Source organism: Anolis carolinensis, chromosome 1 (genome assembly GCF_035594765.1).
Source record: "Anolis carolinensis isolate JA03-04 chromosome 1, rAnoCar3.1.pri, whole genome shotgun sequence".
Classification (NCBI taxonomy): Eukaryota; Metazoa; Chordata; class Lepidosauria; order Squamata; family Dactyloidae; genus Anolis; species Anolis carolinensis.
In genome coordinates this window covers 295962128-295981993 of record NC_085841.1, presented here as the reverse complement: position 1 = coordinate 295981993, position 19866 = coordinate 295962128, and positions in this window count along the sequence as shown.

Below are 19866 nucleotides of genomic sequence, written 5' to 3'. Positions count from 1 at the left end.
TATTTTAGACAGTAGAGTGTAAAAAACCTCAAACCTCCATCAGTCAGGGTGACCTAGATGTTAATGATAACGTGCAGAGTGGCCTTGTTATCGCACCAAAAATGCACTGTGATATTTGCCAATTGATCTGCCCACAGCGTCACTGCTACTAAAATGGGAAAAAATTCAAAAATGTTAAATCAGAAGTTATACCCCTAGTGTGCCAACTCTTGGGCCATAACTCAGCACACCAATGCCCATCAAAATAAACACCAAAGCCAATGGCTCCGGAAGCATCGGATGCTACCTGAAGGGCATCCTTCAGCAAAAGGTCTTGTCTCCAAAAAGAAATTCCATTGAATTTACATAAAATTGCAACCAGATGTCCAAATCAGCCTTAATCCCATGGGTAATCTGACACCTGATATGGCATCACAGAGTCTGTGTCAAAAGGCTCTGCATGCAAAATTCAAATGCCCAATAATTTCTTGAAACTCATGTAAGGTGGCCTTATTATGGGTGACAAAGGATTGTATCCTATTTATCAAATTTGAGACCTTCTCCAGAGGTAAACTAGAAGATTGCTGAACCGTGTCAAGTTCAATTCCCAAAAAAGTCAATTTAGTAGCTGGATCCTCAGTTTTTTCTGGGGCCAAAGAAACACCCAACTGATTGGCTAATTCTTGAAAAGATTGAAGCAAATATTCTCATTCCCCTGACTCCTGCTTTCCCATGAATAAAAAATCGTCCAAATACTGAACCACCCCTGATAACCCTGATTTTGTTTTAAGGGCCCATTCTAAAAAAGTACTAAAGGCTTCAAAAGCGGCACATGAAACTGAGCATCCCATTGGAAGAGCCCTGTCCATATAATACAACCCATTGAACTGAAAAACTAACAGTTCAAAGTCCAAAGGGTGCACAGGAAGAAGGCAAAAAGCAGACTTGATGTCACACTTTGTGTTGTAGTAGAGCCTGTGAGTAATGTTACAAACCGTAGTATGGGTGCCAGAAGGGGAAAAAGGGTTACTCGGGAGCAGGAATCTGATGATGAGCAGCAGAGAAAGAAGCCCCGGGACATACTTACAGCATCTACAGATGAGGAGTCATTTGAGGGATTCTCTGGGGATGATAATGTTTCAGACAGTGGTATGGGTGCCAGAAGGGGAAAAGGGGTTACTCGGGAGCAGGAATCTGATGATGAGCAGCAGAGAAAGAGAATTCGGGACATATTTACAGCACCTACAGATGAAGAGTCATTTGAGGGATTCTCTGGGGATGGTGGGTCAATGAGTGAAGGAGAAGAAGGAGACACCATGGATTTGACTAAGATAAGAGAAGTGCAAGCTATTTGTGAGGCACCAACAACTAGTGATACCTTTATTGGTTCTCTGGGAGTGAAGACTGGAAATCAGGATCCAACTGATTCTTGGGGCATTTAAGTCTTGACAGGAGATGGAGGAATTGGAGGGAGAGTCAAAGGAATTCACGTGAAGAGCTAGGAGCAACTGAGGGGGATGGTGATGGGGCGGTGGTCAGTTCATCCTCTGATGATGGTTTGTAGATAAAAGTGGGTTCAGGGGTGAGGGGTCTTTGCAGAAAGCAAGGTGTTGATGTGCGTTTGTGTGCTGGGTGCTGTGTATTGGGAAATTTTCTTGTAGTCTTGCTGCTGCCTGTTTCAAGTTCGGTGTTGGACTCGGATCTGGAGTTCGGACCTGAACCAGTTTGGCTGGAGATGCTGTTTCTGCAGACACTGGAGCAATGCTGCTTTGGATTCCTCCTGCTTTGACCTTGGACTTCGGCTGATGACGTTTGTCTTCTTGCAACTCCCTCTGCTTACCATTTGTGTACTGCGCCTTTTCTTTTGCCTTAGAGCACTTTGTTTGACTTGTTGATTTTTGCATCCAGTTGATCTGGATTACATTTCTGTTTACCTTTTGGACTAGATCTGGTCTGTTTTTTTATTTTTTGACCAGTGGAACTGCATTTAAGTATCCCTGCGTCCTTTTCCTTTTGTTTCAATAAGCTCTGTTTTGAAGACACTTTTAAGTCTGGCCCTTTAAGGCGTCTGTGATTCCAACACTTTGGCAACATGGCTGCCGGCCCGCAGGCCCTAACTTTCCTCACAGCCGTATCGAAGGAAGTATAATGGACTGTACAAAAATCCTCTGGAATGGCATCATTCACCGATCTCCCCCTAGGATAGGAAAGATGATGAATAAGGTGATACTCTCCAGGGGCCTTCTTCAGAACAATCCCTAATGGTGAAATCCTTAAACATGGTGTAGGAGGTGAAGTAAATGGGCCCAGAACCCTACCCTCAGCAACCTCTTTATTAATTTTTGCAAGAACAACGTCCTCCATGCCAATAATGGATTTTCAAATTCAATAATAATAATAATAATAATAATAATAATAATAATCATCATCATCATCATCATCATCATCATCATCATCTGCACTTTTAATTGCACCCAGAAACATGTAGGCAACCAATGGAGCTGCTTCAATAGGGGGTAGTGTGATTTAGTCCAGTCAACAGCCTGGCCACACATGTTTGCACCAGTTGTAATTTCCAGACTATCTTCAGAAGCAGCCCCACATAGGAACATTGCAGTAATCCATCTGCAATGTAACTAAGGCATGGACCAGCAAGGCCAAGTCAAGTTTTTTGAGGTATGGGTGCAGTTAGCGCACAAGCTCTAACTGTGGCCATCACTGACACCTGGGCTTCCAGGGTCAGTGCTGAGTTCAGAAAGACCTCCAAACTGCAGACCTGTGTCCTCCGGGGGGGGGGGGGTAAAACTCTTGGGCACAGATTGCTACCCTATATCCTGATTGGCCTTCTGATTGACTAGGTGGGCCACTTTCTTTGTCTGGATTAAGTTTCAGTTTGTTAGTCCTCATCCAGTCTATTACAGCTGCCAGACACTGGTCCAGGACCAGGGGAGGTTCCTTGGAATGTGGTGGAAATGGGTAAAAGAGTTGTATGTCATCTGTTTACAGAACCCTGAATGAAATATGAACATATGGAAAAAATATAAAAGACAATTAGTAAGAATGCTGTACTAACACCAATAATAATGGACAGGGGTTTCCCAAAGAAATTAAAGGAAATATTAGATAAGGAATTTGAAAAAGGGAACTAAAAAAGGTAGGAAATTGGATATAATGAAAAATGGCAAAAGTAAAAATGAGAGATGAACTGAGAGGAATAAATATTTCATGGCTCCACTGATTCCAATTAGAAAAATGGAATAAAAATTGGTGAGCCCGAAACAAAACCAGGAAACAAATGACTCAATACAAGGAAATAATACTAAAAGAATTAAAAAGAAAATAAGAAACAATTAAAAGGATCAACAAGTAAAATATATTTTAAAAAATTAAGGATTCAGGGGGGTGAAAACGAGCATTAAGAGAATTATGGGAGGAGGAAGTAGGAATAAAAATAACTGAAAAAGAATGGGAAGAGAGATAGATAGCAAGAGTACTAAAACATGTGAATTAGAATAAATGAAAATTATTATAAATTAATTTGGAAGTGCTATTTAACAGAGAAAACTAAACATTATGAACAGAATTATAATAAAAATGTTGCTGAGGATGTCAGGAAATGGGAACATATATGCATATGTGGTGGGACTGTAAATATGTACAAGATTTTTAGGAAATGGTTATAAGGGAAATAGAAAATATTACAAAAATAAAAATTAGAAGGAATCTGGCAGAAATGTTGCTATCAATTAAAAGAGATGAAGGGAAAGATAAAGGAAATAATTTATAGACATACAGCTAGATTATTGGTGGCAAAATATTGGAAAGAGAAAATGATAAAACAAATCAATGAATGGTATAAAGAAGTCTGGAGAATGGTGTTGAATGATAAACTAACATCAAATTTAAAAATAAACAAGGGATTATGGAAAAATGACTTTGAAAGCATCTAGAGAAGACTTTTGGGGAAAGTATTGGAAAAAGAAAATGGGATTTTACCTCCAAATGAAGAACTTAACTTTTGGTTAGGTTTTAGAGGAAGAGATGGCTCTGGAGAAGGGGAGAATGGGGCTCAAAGAGAATAAAGGTGGGATGTACAGTCATAACAATTGTGAACATATGTTTTATATATATGTTTATATAATTGTAAAATAAATAGATTTAAAACTCAAAATACAAATACAAAAATGAAAAATAAAGTTCCCAGAGTAGAACCACTATTTTCAAAGTAAAGACTACACAATTAAACAGGAAATATCACTTTCAAACTAGGAAAATATTTTCTTTATTATTAAAAAAATATTGTTTATAAAAACTTTGGAAGTTTTCCAAAACTCCATGGATAAGTGAAATGTTCTGAAATTTGGTGGGCTAAAAGTGATAAATGTGATAGACTATTGTAGTGATTTTCTTCAATTATAGTAATTATGTGCAATTACTATAACAAAATAGTAACAATTTTCATTACTCTTGTTATTGTAACAAATTTCCACTAACTATACTGTCAAAGGTCAGATGCCAACTGAGAGCCAAAATATAGTTTATTAAAGTAATAGTCCAAAAATAGTTCAGTAAATTAACAGAGACTAGAAACACTTAATCTTCAGTGTTGTTAGGCAGTCAAAGCAGGAAAAACACCAAAAGCATTAATTGGCATATAATCTGGATTAACCAGAGATATAATCCGGATTTAACATAGAATACTTGAACTCAGCCCAAAAGCTTAAAACGGGCTTAAAATGGCAAAACAAACAAAGGCAAACAGTTATGAAGCCCCAAAAACTTTCCCAAAACCCAGAAGTACAACAGCAATTCCAAACTGAAACAAGAACCCAAACCGGGCTAAAAAGCATTTTGCTGTGAGCGGCAAAAACAAACGAAACTAGAAGACGCTGAAGAGTTAGCGGCAAACCGCTGCAGAGGCAAACGCCAAGCCAGGAGTTAAAGGAGCAGAATGCTGTAACATAGTCAAGCCGGTCCGAAGTTGGGATAAGGAGAATGCATCAGGGTCGAAAACAAAGCCAGTAGTCAGCAACAGTAGACAGCCACAAAGACAGGAACGACGCCAAGCCGAGTTTGGGAGCGAAGAGATAAGCCGAGTTGAGTTCCAGTCCAAGGTCCAAGGGGTGAAGTCGTCACAAGAAGGTCCACGTCATGGAATGGCACAAAGAGCCAAGACAACGGAGGCAAACAGCAGCTAATGCAAAATAGTAATAACAGTGCAGTCCAGGGAAACCTACACAATTCCAGCCCTCTGTTGCAGAATAACCCGGATCAAACTTACATCTGTTGCAAAGTCCCAAGCCAGTCTTCAGAATCACGTACAGGAAACCGCCCTGAGTCCCCTGATGGGTGAGAAGGGCGGGGTAGAAGTGATGTAATAAATAATAAATAATAAACCCAATGGCACCCAGCAACACCTTGCCACACGCAAAGCATAATGACCCAACATCCCCAATTTATTTAGGTTTCCTTGGGCGTCCAAACCTCTAACGCCCTAGGATCAGGTGTCCCAAACTCATCAGAGTCAAGATCATCCTGCCCACACCCAACTCTATCCACACCTGTGGAACTACCCTCATTCCTCCAGGAAGACCATGTGGGATCTGCTTCTGAAGATACCCAAGTCTCTCCAGCATTTACAGCATCCATGGACCCAGATTCCTCCCCAAGATCCTCCGGAGCCCGTGCCCAATCTATGCCAACTTCCTCCGTCACCACTGGTTCCTCAGCAGCCATTTCCAGCTCAAGATCCCCTCCCAAGTCCCCACATGAATCTTCCTCAGAAGACTCCTCATCAATCTCCCTGACTCTCTTCCTGTATAAATCTTCCAGCGAGCCCTCCTCGCGAGGGTTCTTCCTCTCCTGATCCCTCCATTATCACTCACAGCCTCAGAAGACTCATTCACAACATATACTTTTAAAACACTATAGAAATGAAACACCAGTGCTTCCCAGTTTTGTAATGACTTTTGAACCATTTTTAATGAATCACACATGCCTAGTATACAGGCTTTAAAGCTTTGACAATTCTTTTCCTTTTCTTGGATACTTACAGTAACTAGCTCCAGAACCCTCTGGCTCACTGCAAACGTATTTGATATGAACTGTGATTCTGGGTTGTTGTATGTCTTTCGGGCTGCGTGGCCATGTTCCAGAAGTATTCTCTTCTGATGTTTCGCCCACATCTATGGCAGGCATCCTCAGAGGCTGTGAGGCATGGATCAACTGGGCAAGGAAGGAAAAAATATATATCTGTGGAGAGTCCAGGGTGTGACAAGAGTCCTTTGTCAGTTGGAAGCCAGCGTTAATGTTTCAGTTAATCACCCTAATTAGCATTGGAAAGGTTTGTCTCTTGCCAGGGGGGCATCCTTTGTTAAGAGTCATTAGCCATCCTGGGGCTCCTCTGCCTTCAGAGTGTTGCTTCCCATCTACTGTTTTGATTTTTGAGTTTTTTAATACTGTGATTCTGTAATATTGAACCAGGAGCAAGTGTTGAGACCTGGATAGGATTGCTAGTTCTCAGGACCTTATCTCAAATTGCTATTTTCTTTGTGGATCATCTGCAGGTGGAAAATAATGGTGCAAATTATCCAGCTTCTGTCAGCTAAGCTCCAGTCAAGAAGATAGGGCTATGTGAATATCTTCAGCTCAACTAGTAGAGCAGCAGCTTGTTACAATTTCAAAGATTTCATTGTTTTGTTGCTACAAGTTTGAAAGACTAGATGAGGAGGGTCTATATATTTACCTAACTTACTCCTTCTCTCCCAGTCATTGTAGCACCTGGATTCAACCTCCACTCTGCTCCGTATCTACCTTCAGGCCAAAAGTAAGTAGTTTAGAGGGTTTGTGATGATTATGAACTGGTAACCCTAACTCTAAAAGCACTCTCCCCATACAGTGAAAGTATTGACTTGACTTAAGAGCATCCTAACTTAAGAACATTTTGAGTAAGAGCAGTCACATGGCCCAGGTTCCACTTTGACATATGAGAAGTATTTTGAGTTAAGAGCCAGCACCAAAGGAAGCACTAGTGCGAGAGTACAGCGATTTAGGGCTTCAAGTGAGTGGCTTCTGTGCCTTGTGCTCTTGTCCTCTTTGAGGAACTTTGGGTTAATTAACGTTGTGTGGTTTTTATTTCTGATATCTTTGGCTTCATGAAGAAAGAGAGGGAGAGAGAGAGAGAGAGAGAGAGTCAAGAGTCAGACGCCAATTAGCGAACAAAAATAGAGTTTATTCAGCAGATAAGCCAAAAAGTAATGTTAACACAGAAAAAACCTTGAAACACTTCACTATCAGTGCTTCAAGAGCAGTTCAAACAAAAATATAATTCAGCAACACAAGCAGGTAAAAACAAAGCTAAACAAACTTAGTGCAAACTGCAGTTTCTGAGTCCAAGCCCTGCCAGCCGGCTCTGTAGTTTTCAAAGGAACAGTTCCCAAAAGAAAACACCAAATTGGTCAGGAAACAAACAAACAAACTAAGAATGCAGTAGACTGCTTCCACAATGTGGATAAAGCCGAAGGCTCCAAAAGGATGGTGAAAAGACGTCGTCCGGGATTCCAAGGTCAGGTCAGGAGATAACTGCGGTGTCCAAAGAGCAAGCCAGGAGTCAAAAGCCGATAGTAGTCATCAATCACAGGGCGAAGGCAGTAGCAAGGTCAAATTCCGATCCAAGGTCTGAAGAGGGTGCAGTCATCCAAAACAGGTCCACGATAAGACACAGCGAGAGCCAAGCTAGGTGATAACAGCAGATTCAAATCATAGTCCAAGTCCAGTCTTCATGGAAACACAGAGATCCCAATGGCGCCTCAGCAACACCTTGCCACACGCAAAGTGCAGTGGCCAAACATTCCCATTTTATTCCCCTTCCTCCTGGGTGACCAAACACTCACACCCAAACACCAGGTATCCCAAATCTACTCAGAGTCTGAGCTCCACACAGCTAGAGCTCGTGGATCTGGAGTACCTAGCAATTCGTCGGAGTCCCAATCATCCTGCCCACACTTAGCCCCATGAACACTTAAAGAACCATCCTCCCTTCTCCAAGCATCCCAATTGGGATCAGCTCCTGCAGAAACCCCAGGTTCAAAAGTATCCATAGACCCCAAATCCCCAGACATCTCCGGTGGCCGTGCCCATTCAGTGCCTGCTTCCCCAGCCACCACCTGTTCCTCAGCATCCATCTCCCCATCTGAATCTTCCTCAGAAGATCCCCCATATAGCTCTCTAAGTCGCTTCCTGCGCAACTCCTCCAGTGAACCCTCATCACGAGGGTTTTTTCTTCCTCTTCGAATTCCATCCCCATCAACCATAATCCCCGAAGGCGCAGTCACAACAGAGAGAGAGCCTGGAATGAGTACAGTATGAAGAAAGTGATGCATCTGCTTCTTCACTTTGTGCTTTCTTCCAACAACTTTGTGCTTCTACCATTTTGAAGTTGAGGTTTCTTTTTTATTGTTCAATGTGAATGAGCATTTATACATTATTTGTTACTTATAAAGTACATTTTCATATTTAAAAAGCGCAATAAAAATGGGGGGGGGGGTCGGTGGTCGGAAATGATTAATAGTATTCAGAATCATAGAATAATAGAGTCGAAAGAGCCCATACGGGCCATCTAGTCCAATCCCCTGCATGCAAGAAAGGCACAATCCCTGACAGATGGCCATTCAGCCTCTCTTTAAAGTTCCCAAGGAAGGAGCTTCCAATACTCTCTGAGGCAGAGAGTTCCACTGTTAAACAGCTTGTACGGTCAGGAACTTCTTCATAATGTTCAGGTCGAATCTCCTTTCTGTAATTTGAACTCATAGCTCCTAGTCCTATTTTCAAGGGCAGGAAGTTATTCCTAATGTACAGGTGAAATATCCTTTCCTGTAATTTGAACCCATTGCTCCTAGTTTCAAGGGCAGCAGAAAACAAGTCTGCTCCCTCTTTCTTATGACACCCCTTCACATATTTATACATGGCTATCATGTCTCCTCTCAGCCTTCTCTTCTGTAGGCTAAACACACCCAGTTCTTTAAGATGCTCCTCATAGGTATGGTCTCCAGAACTTTGATAATTTTAGTCGCCCTCCTCTGGACACCTTCCAGATTGTGAAGATCTCTGTTGAAATGTGGTGCTCAAAATTGGACACAGTATTCTAGGTGAGATCTAACCAAAGCAGAATACAAATGCACCATGACTTCCCTTGATCTAGAAACTATATTCCTTTTCATCCATTTCAATACGTTTCAATGGGAAATTCGCTTTGAGATGAGAGCAATTTGAATTAGGAGCTCGGTCATGGAACAAATCAAATTCTTAACTTAAGGCATCTGTATTGTAGGTTAGGCCACACAGGATTCAATATCTAACAGAAATAGTAGAGACAGCTGGAGCTGTTCTCTGTGTTATGGTTTCAACTCAGCTACTAAATTAACATTTGTTATTTTTTTCACCCTGTCTCTACCATGTTAACTTGTAAACTGGGTTGTATCTCAGTTCTGGGTCTATTTATCTAATTTGTCCTTTTGCTTGACTCCAAAAAGCAGCTGTCCCAGAAGTAATTGTTGTTGTGAATGAGCCTTTGGAGACTGTGAATGATAGTGGTGGGATCAGGAGAGGAAGGAAAAACCCTTGTGAGGAGGGCTCGTTGGAGGATTTGTTTAGGAAAAGGGTCAGGGAGACTGATGGGGAGTCTTCTGAGGAGGATTCATGTGGGGATCCTGAGGTGGAAATGGATGCTGGGGAACAGGTGTTAACAGAGGAATTGGGCACGGACTGGGCATGGGCACCGGAGATGCTTGGGGACGAATCGGGGCCCATGGATACTGCTGATGCTGGGGAAGCTTGGGTGTCTTCAGAAGCAGATCCCACTTGGAGGAGTGAGAGGGGGTCTGCTTGGAGGAGTGAGAGGGGGTCCACAGGTGTGGATAGAGTTGGGCATGGGCAGGATGATTGGGACTCTGATGAGGAATTCGAAACACCTGACCCAAGGGCATTGGCTGTGTGGAGTTCTGATTCAGATTAAGAAGTTGAGACACTTGCTCTTTGGGCGTGGATAGTTTGGAAGCCCAGGGAGACCTGGATATATTGGGGTTGTTTGGCCATTATACCTTGTGTGTGGCAAGGTGTTGCTGGGTGCCATTGGGTTTCCTGTGTGTGTGTTACTGAAGACTGGACTGGGACTTTGCAACGGATGTAAGTTTAATCTGGGTTATTTTGCAACGGAGGGATGGAAGTGTGTGGGTTTTCCTGGACTGCACTGTTATTACTATTTTGTATTAGCTGCTGTTTGCCCTTGTTGCTTTGGCTCTTTGTGCCATTTCATGTTGTGACCTTCTTGGATGACTTCAACCTCTCGGACCTTGGACCTTGGACTGGAACTTGGCTTTGCTCTTCGCTCTCAATCCGTGGCTTGGTGTCATTCTCTATTCCGTGGCTGTCTGCTGTTGCTGACTACTACCTTCACTCCTGACACCGACGCTGTCTGCTTATCCCGACTTTGGACCGGTTTGACGACGTTCTCCCGCTCTGTTCCTTTAACTCCTGGCTTGGCGTTTGCTTCTGCAGCAGCTTGGCGCTGCTGGTTTATCCCGACTTCGGACCGGCTTGAAGACGCTTTCCCGCTCTGCTCCTTTAACTCTTGGTTTGGTGTATGTTCCAGCGGCGGTTGCTGCGAACTCGCCAGCGTCTCACTGTTTCGCTGGCTTTGCTGTTCTCAACTGGGAGTTCCCTAGCTCAGTTTGGGCATTTGTTTGTTTTGAACTCCTATTTGTACTTTTGAGTTTTGGGAAAGGTTTGTGAGCTTCAATACTACTTGCTTTAGTTCGTGCCTCAGTTTTTCAGCCCATTGTGAACTTTTGGGTCAAGTTCTAGAACTTTAAATTTAACCCGGATTATATCTGGCTAATCCGGATTATTTGCCAGTTCTTGTTTTTTGGGGTTTTACCACCTTGTTCTACTTAATAACACTGAAAGTTAAGTGTTTTAAGTTTTTTTAGTTTGTTGAGCTATTTTTTGGACTGTTGCTTTAATAAACTCTATTTTGCTCTCTAATTGGCATCTGACTTTTGACAATTGTAGTCCTTCTATGAATCTTTTGCCTCTCTGCCACTGTAATATCATAAAGACCCACCTTTGTGAAATCTGAAGGGTTCATACCTATGACTCCACAAAAACCCTCTGCTAATATACTATCAGGTTCCACTCCTATGGCATCCCAAGGACATGGAACCTGGTCTCCTGTTTTGACCCTAACATCTTTGAATATGATATTACTTACATTATGACACCACTTACTGCTTTTGATTATGGCCATTAAACAGCAATTGGGAATATTAGTAAGGGGAGAAAGTTTATCTCCTCATTCTCACAGTGATTCCGAGTTACTACTACAGGTCGAGCATCTCTCTTTCAAAATGCTTGGGACCAGAAGTGTTCTATATTTCTGTTCTTGTTGTTATGATGCATTTTTGAATTCTTGCATATGCATAACAGGATATCTTGGTGGTGGAACCAATGTCTAGATATGAAATTAATTTATGATTCATATAGACCTTATATGCATGAACTGAAGCTCACTTTATACACAATGTTTTAATATTTTTATGTATGAAGCAAAGTTTATGTATATTGAGCAACCAAAAAACAAAGCTGTCACTATCTCAGCCAGCCATGTGGATAATTTTCAAATTTGGAACATTTTAAATATTGAAATTCCAGAAAGGAATACTCAACCTATACGTGCAGCATGAAAGAAGCAATTTCTATTGTGCCTCTGCAACAAGGAGAAGGCTATTGCTTTATTTCTGCTTCTCTCAAGTATATTTATTGTGTATAACAGATAGTGGGGCATATGCACATATTTTTATTTGTTTATTTATTTATTTATTTATTTATCATTTCAGAAATGAATTGAGAATACAGTTATAATGTATAAAAAGCCACAAAGTTTAAAACTTGGAACTATATTAAATTTCCTTTGACCAGAATCTGCCCTTTTCGAGTGCCATTGGTCTCACTGTAAGAAGGTCCTCCATCGTGCATGTGGCAGGAGGGCTCAGACTTCATTGTAGTAAGTGGTCTGTGGTTTGCTCTTCTCCACACTCACATGTTGTGGACTCCACTGTGTAGCTCCATTTCTTAAGATTAGGTCTGCATCTTGTGGTACTAGAGCGCAATCTATTCAGAACCGTCCAGTGTATATCTATGTGTATGTATGTATGTGTGTATATGTATACACACACACACATATGAAGACAGCTGGTCATGCTGCATGTGGCCTTCTGGGCAAAATTGATAATTACTATATATTCCTGCTACAGTAGAAAGTGATGTACCGAATTAGAAGCAAGTCTCAATGAGAGCAATTGTATTTACCTTCCGAAAAATACACTTATGATTACATAGAAAGACTTATAAGATGCCACTGTCCTCTGTGATTTCATTTTCACTATAGAATGTAATTTTTCAAGCAGCTGTTACTGTAATGAACACATAGTAATGTGGGTGAAGAGATGTGCATGAAATCCCAACGTAACTATAAAGCACAGATTTCTCAAGTGCAAGAAATAAATTCCCAAAGTGCTTAAATTTTTAGGACCCATGTTGTGAAACTTGGAGGGGGAGGAGCTCTTACTTTTTAAAATCAATTTCTGAATTCACTTTGAATTCCCTCTTCCCAAATTATTTACAGTAAGGTTTTAGAAGGCAAAGGTCATTTAGCATAAATCAATTCAAGAGAATTTATTTTAGAAATCAGTATAGTCTCTAAGATCCACATTCTCACATCTGAGGCTTTAGTTTAAAGTCTATTAACCTAAGTGAATGCTCAAAGATGAAATCTCAAGGCAGGTCTGAACTCAAAATTGAATGGATGCACATTCTGGAAGTTATTATTATTGATGCACAGTTAGTCCACAATAATTTAGATCAAAAAGAAAAGAACTTGGAAAAAAGAACCACCCAATATAATTATTACATTTTCATGGCCTATATATAAGACAATTTGCATGACCTAGAAACTATAAAGATAGAATCATGACTTTGAAAAAAGTATATCTTGTGTTTTGATGCTAAGATGCTTTTATAGCAACTTTTGTTGAAAAGTTATATAGAAATTTCCAGATTCTTCAGAAGTTGATCAAAAATAAAAGATCTTCACTCAAAATGTCCTGCAATTCCCACTCAAGAAGTCCCTGTTTATATATTCCCAGGCAGGGTCATCAACAAGTTTCACTAATGTCTTAGACTATGATTTTATAATGTCCAATGTCTCATGTAATGAATGTTAGTGTGAGTAGTTTGACATGCCTATATCCCAGAACCTCTTGTGCAAACAGAAGTTGCATTTTTAGGATATCATAACTGCTTGCACAATGGTTACATCTGGATTACTGTAGTCTGCTCTATGTGATACTGTTGGAAACAATTTGGAAATTTTAGGAAATACAGGTTGAGCATCCCTTTTTCAAAATGCATGTGGACAGAAATGTTTTGGATCATGGATTATTTTTGGATTTTGGAATATCTATATTTGCAAATATGTACACAAGGAGAGATTTTGGAGAAGGGATCCAGATCTAAACGCAAAATTCTTTTATGTTTCATGTGCATCTTATACATATAGCCAAAAGGTATTTTTGAACAATAATTTTAATAATTGTGCACATAGAAGTAATTTTATGTGCACTGACTAATAAGAAAGCAAAGCTGTCAGTATCTCAGCTATCCATGTGAAGAATTTTGGATTTCAGGATATTTTGGATTTCAGAATTCTGAATAAGGGTACTGAATCTGTACAAAATGCCGTGGACTGACTGTTCACTGGGGCTGGTTATAAAGGATGTATGTTTTCTCTGATAAAAAAACTTCACTCCCTGGACTAAATTCAAGGTGTTAGTTATAACATTTAATGGTCTTCATAGCTTGGGTTCAGTCTATTTGAAAAATTATTTCTTACTACAAGAATTCAAATGAGCTCAAAGATCAGGGCATTTGAAAGTGTTGTGCTGAACTTTTATCTTGTACTCGGTTAAAAATCTGTTTCAGACTGGGTTGCTGTGAGTTTTCCAGACTGTATGGCCATGTTCCAGATGCATTCTCTCCTGATGTTTTGCCCTCATCTATGGCAGGCATCCTCAGAGGTGTGAGGCTTATACATCTGTGGGAAGTCGAGATTGGGAGAAAGTACTCTTGTCTGTTTGAGGAAGGAAGCAGCAAGGCTTTGAATTTGCAAGGACATTAAATGCTAATCAAGGTGATCAATTGCAACATTCACACTTGCTTCAAATAAACAAGAGTTCTTTCTCCCACAGATACCCTGTTTCCCCAAAAATAAGACAGCCCCAGAAAATAAGACCTAGTAGAGGTTTTGCTGAATTGCTAAATATAAGGCCTCCCCTGAAAGTAAGACCTAGCAAAGTTTTTGTTTGGAAGCATGCCTGCCGAACAAAACACCAGAGCATGCAGGATTGGTAAATGTACGTATCATAGATTGTTGTACATGAAAATAATGGTAGTAACACGAAATTCTTGATAAGATTCATAGTTTGTTTGGTTATGCTTGTTTATGATGACAACTACTTACAGTATATAATAAATGTTCATTTTTTTTCTTCAACAATAAATGTGAATTCTTCTTCATGGAAAAATAAGACATCACCTGAAAATAAGACCTAGCGCATCTTTGAGAGCAAAAATTAATATAAGACACTGTCTTATTTTCGGGGAAACATGGTATATAAACCCCATTTTCATAGTTTTCAACAGACCTCACACCTCTGAGGATGCCTGCCTTAGATGTGGATGAAATGTCCCATCTGGAACATGACCATACAACTCAGAAAATTTGCAACAGTGATTCTGGCCATGAAAGCCTTCAACAACACATTGTTTCAGACTGTTTAAATCATGTGTCTCATTAATAAAAGGATAATTTAATTGTTTGTAACTTCTGAAAAATTAGTTTTTAGCTACTTTATTTAAAATTGTTGTGAGCCACTTTGGATCCCATGTTGGAAGCACAGACAGACTTAACTGGTCAAAGAAACCTTAAATTAGGTGCCAGGATTTTCCATTCTGCCAGTAATCCAAACATCATAATTCTAGAATTAAAGCAGCACAGAATCCTCAGAGGTTACAAGACTGTAATAAAGTAGTTCCTCATGAAGGTATCAGTGAGGAAATTAGTTTGATGGCAGAGCCAGTCCAACAATGAGGCGAATTAAGCGGTCGATTCAGGCGCAAAACATATGGGGGTGCAGTCGAGACTGCTTTTTCTGTTGATTTGTTGTAAAACATGATGTTTTGGTGCTTAATTTGTAAAATCTTAATGTAATTTGATGTTTAATAGGCTTTTCCTTAATCCCTCCTTATTATCCAACATTTTCGCTTACCCAATGCTTTTATTTTTCAGTGATTTTTTTTGGGGGGGGGGGGCAAAATTCTGTTTGCCTACACTTGAAAAATACCTAGGGCGGGCTCTGTTTGATGGGGATGGAAATTGGATAGCCAGTGTACTAAAACAATCCAGTTCAATATCATAGTCATATGTACTATCTGCCACCCAATTTTTCCTTAAGTTACATTTTACATTGAATTTAGAGACCTCTACTTTGAAAAAGCATTTGTGGATTGCAAAGAGTGTCGTTGGAACTATATCGGGAATTACAGACATATCGATTGTTACGACTTTCATATAAAATTTATTATTTATTTATTTATTTACAGCATTTATATTCCACCCTTCTCACCCCGAGGGGGACTCAGAGCGAATCACATTACACATATAGGCAAACATTCAATGCCTTTTAACATAGAACAAAGACAAGACAAACATGGGCTCCGAGCAGGCCTCGAACTCATGACCTCCTGGTCAGAGTGATTCATTGCAGCTGGTTGCAGCTGGCTTGTTCTCCAGCCTGCGCCACAGCCCGGGCCTTATATAAAGTTAATTCTAAACTTTGCCTATTAGGTTATATTATGCTGCATAGGATGAATGTTTGAGGTCTGGCTTGTTTAAAATATTTTGAATATTGACTTGAGTTGTAGCTAATTTATGTCAGCAAGGAATCTCAAAATTATTATTGTTTATCAGTGAATATATTCTCTTTCCAACAGAGCTGGCTTTCTGGAAGTTATTCACCTAACATTCCACCAGTTCTAAGAATGGAGTATCATATTTTGTTTTATTGTTCATGAATAAGGGCAAATAAAGTATTAAGGTAAGAGTCACAATCCAGCATATATTAAATACTTGTTCTGTACTGATTTAAAAAGCAATTTAATATTTTAATAGTTGTTGTTTATTCGTTCAGTCACTTCTGACTTTTTGTTACCTCATGGACCAGCCCACGCCAGAGCTCCCTGTCGGCCATCGCCACCACCAGCTCCTTCAAGGTCGAGCTAGTCCCTTCAAGGATACCATCCATTCATCTTGCCCTTGGTTGGCCCCTCTTCCTTTTTCTTTCCATTTTCCCCAGCATCATGTTCTTCTCCAAGCTTTCCTGTCTTCTCATTATGTGGCCAAAGTACTTCAGCTTTGCCTCTAATATTCTTCCCTCCAGTGAGCAGCCGGGCATTATTTTCTGGAGTATGGACTGTATACCAAATTCAGTATAGATTGATTGAGATTTTTATTGCTTTAGGTTTTATATAAATAAATCTATATTGCATTCAACAGACTATTAGGCAACACATTAAATACATATTAGAGCTAACCAATAAAAAAATCTTCATATTAAATGTAAAAATTATTAAAACAGTTAAACAATTGAAAAGAATATAACAAGCTATATATTATTTCTGTTACAGTAGAGTCTCACGTGTCCAACATTCACTTATCCAATGTTCTGGATTATCCAACGCAGTCTGCCTCCCACCCAGACCCACAGCTGTTTCTCTAGACACCGAGGACTGAAAATTTTATACATTTAATTTCTGACAATGTTGTTACTGTAAATTTATTTTATGCAATTCTATCTTTATTTGTAGTCAATTTGTTAGTAGACAATGTTTTTGTAGACAATGTTTTCAATACATTACGATGTTTTGGTGCTAAATTCATAAATACAGTAATTACTACATAACGTTACTGTGCATTGAACTGCTTTTTCTGTTGATTTGTTGTAAAACATGATGTTCTGGTGCTTAATTTGTAAAATCATAACGTAATTTGATGTTGTGATGTCTCATGGGCCATGTAGTCCTGTTCCTAGTACTGTTGTGGCAGATGAAGAGGAAAATTTGGGTTTCCCACCGTTTCTGCCAGATTTAGAGCCCTTGCAGCTGCAGGATGTTTGCCCACAAGAAGACAGTCAAACAAGCCTTGAGCCGAAATCTCCCCCATTTTCTCGCCGCCTTTATTATAATCAAGATAGACACGCTAGGGAGGCGACTCGCCGAAGCGCCAGGATCGCTGCCAGACAATTAGATGATTAAGTCTGTTTCCCTTGGGAAAGTTTAAGGAGTCCTGCATCTGGACACAGAATAGGTTTCGTTTCTTGTTCCCCAGAGAAAGTGTTCTCTGGCGGGAAAACAAGATCCTATATAGGTGTTTGACCACAAGGATTCCTTGCGGAGTCAATTCGTCAACTTTGGGAGTAGATTGTGTGTGGACTACGCTACTCCAGTTTCCAGGACCTTGCTCTCGTCCCAGCCCTGCCTTGTTCCCCGGACCTCGCCACGGATTCGCCACAGACCCTGTTCTTGTTCCTCGTTTCTTGCTGCCTTGAATCAAGCCTTATTTGCCAAGAACCTAGTTTGCTCTCCAGCCTTGCATCAAGTTCCATGGACTAAGGGACCTTGTTATTTCCCCTCACTTTGCTTGGCAAAGTGTGTGTTTCGGTTATTGGATTACAACTTTGGACTTTAATATCTCATATTGGACATTGTTTCCCTGGACTATATTTGACCTTTCCTGAAAGGTCTACTTCTGAACTATATCCTACACTTGTTTTTATTGACTTTATATATTTCTTTAATAAAGATATTAGATAGATTCTGGCCTCTGCGTATGGTTATTGGTGCTCTGCAGCCTGGGTCCTGACAGATGTTCAATAGGCTTTTCCTTAATCCCTCCTTATTATCCAACATTTTCGCTTATCCAACATTCTGCCGGCCTTTTTATGTTGGATAAGTGAGACTCTACTATATTTTAGGTTTATGCTTCATCTGGGCAACTGTACTGTATCTATGGCAAAGTACAAGTGACAAGGACCTGTCTGTATATCCACTCGGGAAACTGACTAGGAGAAAGCACAATAAAGCAACAAACTTCATCATTATGTGACATTAAGATCTGTTTACCTTCTATAGATTGACAATAGGAGCAAATATCTTTGTATGGAAGAGATAGTCAGCACTGTCTATCTCTAACGCATCACTGCTGCAATTTAACTTTAACAACATTGTGCCTTATTTGAACCAATTCACTTCTCCTGTCTTCATTCCTGATTGTGGAGTAGCAAGAATCAATGCACTCCACTCCACTTAAAATTTTCAGATTCATTCCAAGTGGTGTTGAATTTACCATTGCATTCAGGTGTGCTTAAGGACAGGGCCCCATTGACTGTGTGTGGCGGGGGGAACCTTCATGCCTCCCCCCCCCAAAAAAAAATTATGAGTTTTACTTATGTGGTGCAATTTTAAATGTTCAAGGTGTTCTTGAAGCGATTCCAGACATAATGAAAGAGTTGAGAGTCTCTGGGAGTGTGCCATAAAGCAGGCAGTCTCACTCCTTCAGGGCCATAAAAACTACTACAGGGTCTTGTTTGTCCTAAATCCAGCACTGCTTCCAAGGTATCGATTGTTTTGAAAACAAACCTTGGACCAGGCGTAATTTTATCACATGAAGGTTTCCTCTCTGTTCTGTTGAAACAAATGGCTTCAGTAGAGGCACCCAATTGTACCATTCCATTCTTGGGATTATATAAATAAAATTAAACATTAAATTATTTAAATTATTCCAATTTTAATTATTCATTTCACTCATCTGCACTTTCACAATGCTGAGCAACTGGACAAACAGGGTATTTATTTATTGTGTCAGAAGCAAATTTATAACATATAAAAGTTAAAAAACTTGACATTATACTAGATTTCCTTTGTCCAGAAGCTGGTCACTTTGAGTGCCTTAGGCGTCACTGTAAGAAGGTTCTCCATTGTGCATGTGGTAGGGCTCAGATTGCATTGTAGTAAGTGGTCTATGGTTTGCTCTTCTCCACAATGGCATGTAATGGACTTCACTTTATAGCCCCATTTTTTAAGATTGGCTCTGCATCTTGTGGTACCAGAGCACAGTCTGTTCAGCACCTTCCAGGTCTCCCAGTCTTCTGTGTGACCAGGAGGGAGTTTCTCACCTAGCATCAGCCACTGATTGAGGTTTCAGGTTTTACCCTGCCACTTTTGAACTCTCACTTGATGTGGTATTCCTGAGAGTATCTATAGATCTTAGGAAGCTTTTTCTTGATTTAAATCATTGGCATGCTGGCTGATATCTGAACAGAGGATAGGCTGGAGATGTGAATGCCTTGGTCCTTTCATTGCTGGCTGCTACTTCCCAGCAGATGTCAGGTGGTGCAATACTGGCTAAATAGTATATTTTCTCCAGCTGTGTTGGGCATAGACATCCTGTGATAATGTGACATGTCTCATTAAGAATCACATCCACTGTTTTAATGTGGTGACATGTATTCCACCTTGGACATGTGTATTCAGCAGCAGGGTAGCAAAGGGCATGGGCAGATGTCTTCACTGTATCTGGTTGTGATCCCCAGGTTGTGCCAGTCAGCTTTTGTATGATATTATTTCTAGCACCCACTTTTTTCTTGATAGTCAGGCAGTGCTTCTTGTAAGTCAGAGCACGGTCCAAGATAACTCTCAGGTTTTTTGGCGTGATGCAAT